This window comes from Nannospalax galili, unplaced genomic scaffold, assembly GCF_000622305.1.
Source record: "Nannospalax galili isolate Female #2095 unplaced genomic scaffold, S.galili_v1.0 scaffold1018, whole genome shotgun sequence".
NCBI lineage: Eukaryota > Metazoa > Chordata > Mammalia > Rodentia > Spalacidae > Nannospalax > Nannospalax galili.
In genome coordinates, this window is record NW_008342000.1 from 1377290 (window position 1) to 1382107 (window position 4818).

Below are 4818 nucleotides of genomic sequence, written 5' to 3' on the forward strand. Positions count from 1 at the left end.
GAGCCTGAACTTGCAGTGGTATATACCAGCAATCCTGGTTCTCAGGAGGTGGAGGCAGGAGAGTTGAGAGTTTGGCAACCTAAACTACATAGTGAGATCAGAGAGAGAAGGAGAGAAGAGAGGGAGAGGGAGGGGAGGGGGAGAGAGAAGAGAAACAAGAGAGGAAGAGAGAGGGGAAGAGGGAGGGGAAGGGAGAAGGGGATTTTGCCACCAGATTGGTGGTTCAGAATCACCAGGCAGCTTTTAAAATACCAGTATCCAGGCCTGGGGAGACACTTCAGCACACAAGCATGAAGATTTAAATTCAATCCCAGAATTCAAGTGAAAAAAAAAAAAAAACAGGCATGGGTCAGTGAGGTGGCTCAGCAGACAAAGGCATCTGGTATACCTGCCACCAAGCCTGAGAACCTGAATTCAATATCTGAGCCCCACATGGTAGAAGAGAGATCCCTGAAGTTGTCCTCTGACCTCCACATACATACCATGGTATGCATGCAGTCAAATAAATAAATAAATAAATAAATAAATAAATAAGTAGCATAAAAAAGAGCTTAAAAAAATAACGGCCATGATAGTGTGTGCTTGTAAGTCCAGCACTAGGAAGATGGAGACAAAATGATTCTTGGGACTTACTAGTCAGCCAGCCTAGCCTAAACGGAGAGCCCCAGATCAGTGAGAGACTTTGTCTCAAAAAACAACACCTAAAGTTGACCTCTGACCTTCACATGCACACGTGTGCATGCACCCCCCAAACATACATACACACAAAAAATAATGCTATTACTTTTATATAAAATAAAATACCAATACCAAGCGCTACTCTGGGCATTGAAATCAGACTCCCTAGCTAAGTGACACTGCAGGAAAATCAGCTGATGCCTGTCTTCCCAGACACTTAGCTGTCTGCTAAAACCAGATCCTCATCCTCACTGGATCTCACCGTCCTTATCCACAGTGGGTAAAGTGATGTAGACTTTGCAAAGGCTACATAAGCTGGTTTGTGTGAAATGTTTACTGGGCACATGCCTGGATTTTCTTTTTCTTGTCTATCTTTTTTTTTGACATTTAACTTGTTTTAATGTTGCTTCCCACATGGTAGAAAAATGCTAAAGTACAGACAAGGAATAATCAGAATGTTGTGGCCAACATTATAAGTATGGAATTATAAATTTAAAACACTTTCTGGTTTAAAAAATAAATCTGGTAGTCAATACAGCTCTGCGAGGTCTATGTTTAGTGTGGCTGGTCTCTGCATTCCTGACTCGGCTTGCCTCTACCCATTTTTCCAGGTCCTCTACTGCCCATCTGCCTCTTCTTCCTCTCACCTGTTCCATCAAAGATCCAGGAGTCCCCCACTAGTCCACCTCGTCTTCCCTCCACCAAAGTCACGTAAGTTCATGCCACAGCCACCTTAAAAGCCACCTCTGTGTCCACTACAGCCACCTCTGAACATTCCACAGAGACTGCCACACAGTTTATAAGTTCACCTCTTCCTCCTCACATGCCACCCGAGCTGCCTCTGCCATGATCACCATGCAGAGGAGGGAAAGATGGCTGGAGAGAGCCCTCAGGCTTAGGGGCCTTCCACTGGTTGCATTCTGTTCTCCAGGCAAAGTTCTGGTTTCAACAACCTGGCTTGGGACACTGTCAGTCTTCAGCTGTGTGCTGGATGTTTCCTCCTCCAGAGCAGGAACCTCAGGGCCCTGTTGGGGGGAAGCTTCTTCTGTCCCTTCCATGGCCCTTTCATCCGATCCATGGGTCCCCCAGAACCTCCTGGGCCACCAGGACTTCCACAAATGGTGGCAGCACCCCTCTGCCCCCACAGGATGGCTTGACACTGTCATGTAAGAAAGACTTTCAGTTTGCTTCCATGAAAATATTTCCCATCAAACCAGTCCACAGCAGCCTCCATAGTTGGTAGAATTTCATAGGACACTGTGGTATCACCTTTGGGCTTCCCTGTTTCCTTAGCCAGGGAGATAGGGATTACAGTTTGCTTGGTTCTCTTGTTCACCTTAACAACCCCCCACACTGCTGAAAAAAGTCTGCCAGATCATCGAGAGTCACATTGTCATTTAATCCTTGCACGTAAATTGCACTCTCAGAGTCTTCATCAGGAGCTATAGGAAGGCCTAGATCAAGACCTGATCTTCATCTATGGCCCACCAGGTTTATTGCAGCCACTTTGCTCTCCAGCACTACCCATTCCATCACATCCTCCTCCCTGCCCACCTCTGCTCATGCCTTCATGATCAAATCCCCTCTTTCCCGACCCCGGTTATCAGGACCACTCATCTCCAGTCCTCTTCTGGTCAGAAAAATCCTCCAGACTCCTGCCCATAAACATCCATGCTACTGGGGTGGTTCTGGTGGAATGAACTCTGTTGGCTATATTGACGTGGAGCTAGCTGTAGGGTCAATCTGAGTAGGGTAACTAGAAGGAACTCTGTTGGCTATATTGACTTGGAGCCTGGCTGTAGGGTCAGTCTGAGTAGGGTAACTAGTTAGTAGGATAACTAGGGCAACTGCTGCCCTTAGCTGCTTTGTTGACCATGGCTACTCTGCTGTCCATAGCTGCTCGTTTCGGATAGGTGTTCTGCTGAGGACAACTGCTCTGATCATTCCTAGTCCATTGTGAAGAGAACTGTCAGGAGGCAGAATGGAGGTGCCGTGATTGGTCCCATAACGTAGCTCCCGGGTACCTAGGGATACCTGCAATCACTCTATCCTATCCTAGGCTGGGCTGGTTATAACCCCCTGTGCTACATGGAGGTTGACTAGTCTCAACCGGCATGTTGTCATCCTGTGGTCCTGCAGGTGCTGTTGCTACTGGCTGCTGAACATAGGCTAGGCAAGCAGAATGAGTGCCATATGCAGACTGTAATGCATAAGAGGACTGGGTGGTGGTGACTGTTTCAGTGATGGTGTCATAAGCACCAGTACTGAACCCCTGGACAGGCTGGATATATGCGGGGGAAGGGAGAACAGCTGGAGTAGCATAACCTGTGGAAAGCTATCCATAGAAGTTGCATGTGCACTCTGCCCATGGGTGGCAGTGGTCTAAGTCTGGGTATAGCTGACATCCTAGGCCATCTGCAGATTCTATAGCTTTGTTGCCTTGGTGATCCGTGCATTTCCTTGAGTTGGCTGGGCAGTGTAAGCACTGTAGCCCTGCTGGGTCGCAGGTTGACTGCAGCTACTATAAATCCGTGGATGCCATTTTCTCTCCTTCCTCCTCGTTCTCTCCATGTGCCTGGGTTTTCTTAAGTCCTCCATAGCCAGGTGTGAAGATGCATGTCTATAATCCCAGCACTTGGAAGACTAAGGCACAAGGATAATGAATTAGGCATGGCCTGTGGGCAGCACTCTGGCATCGTTGCATAAAAGGAAGCTCTCTCACCACCAACAGTGTAAAGCAGACCTCACACCCCTAGCCTCAGTCCCTGTCAGTTAAATATTATAACATAAGTGTCTATCCCAGAAAGCCACTGTGGAGACTCAATAACATGTTACATAAAGCCTAGCACAATGTATCATGTGGAGAACATGGCAACACATGTCCTTCTGTTGTGAACTGTGCCTCATAGGAATCAGTGCCCCGTTATAAACAGGCTATAGCTGGTGAGCAGAATACCCCAGATTTGAACCTCATGCTGTCTTTCTCTAAAATAGGAACCTTTTTCTCTTGGTCAATTGCTATTATTGCAGGAGCCGGGCTGTTTCCTGAGCTCTGAGGTCCTGGGCCTGCATTCTGAGCATTTGAGACCTTTAAGGTTAGACTCCAGCTGGCATCATTCAGCCTGATCTCCATCTGTTTCCACACATCCTTTTTTATTTTAGTTTGTTTGGGTTTCTTTTCTTTTTTGAGACAAGGTCTCATATAGCCCAGGCTGGCCTTAAACTTCTTGTGCAGCTGAGGATGACTCTGAACTCTTGATCTTCCTCCCCTACCTCCCACATGCTGGAGTTACAGGTTGTGTGTGCCACCATGTCTATTTTTTTTATGTGGTGCTGCTGTGAACTGAACTCAGGGCATCGTGCATGCTAGGCAAGCACTCTACCAACTGAACTGCATCTCCAGTCCCAGGTTTTGGGTTTTTGAGACATGGCCTCGCTATGTAGACTGGCTGGTCTCACACTAGCCTTGATCCTCCTACCTCAATTTCCCAAGTGCCCCTGCTGTCCCTGAACGGTCAGCAATGGATTCCTTAGCATGGGCTCCTCTCGTGGATCTCTGTTTCCTCAACTGTTCAATGAGGAGTGAGGTCACAAGTGTGTTGTCCCTCCCACTGATCTTTGACTGCACTGTGCATCCTTGCCTTTGGGTCTTGAGGCTCATTCCTCCCTGAACTCAATTGCCCCCATCTTCAAGGGCCTGGTCCAGATGGCTGTCCACTTCAAATACCTGCTGAAATGTTCCAGTTTTCTCCAAGGCCTTGTGGCATTTATTCTACACCATCGCCACTGATCCGATCTGTTAGTCCATCTGCTGCTACTGAATCTTGCTTACAAGGTATATCAGTCCCGTTTGACCATAACATCATAGCTCATGTTATGAGCTAGACCCTGTCTAAGTATTTCTGTCCTGGCCATTGCCCTTGGTAATCCAATGTAACACCTTTCATTTTTGTTGTTGTCACAATTTATTTATTTGTTTAAATTTTTTAATATTTTATTTATTATTCTTGTTTTATGTGTATGAGTGTATTGCCAACATGTGTGCAAGTGCACCTGCGTCGTCAGAAGAAGGCATCGGATTCCCCTGGAACTGGAATTATGGATGGTTGTTGGCCAACATGTAGGTGCTGGGAATTGAAA

General features: G+C 46.9%; 1 pseudogene; it reads right to left on the bottom strand.

The window, feature by feature from the left end:
- Window positions 1-1233: 1233 nt before the first annotated feature.
- Window positions 1234-3220, bottom strand: LOC103737901 (annotated as a pseudogene).
- Window positions 3221-4818: the final 1598 nt, after the last annotated feature.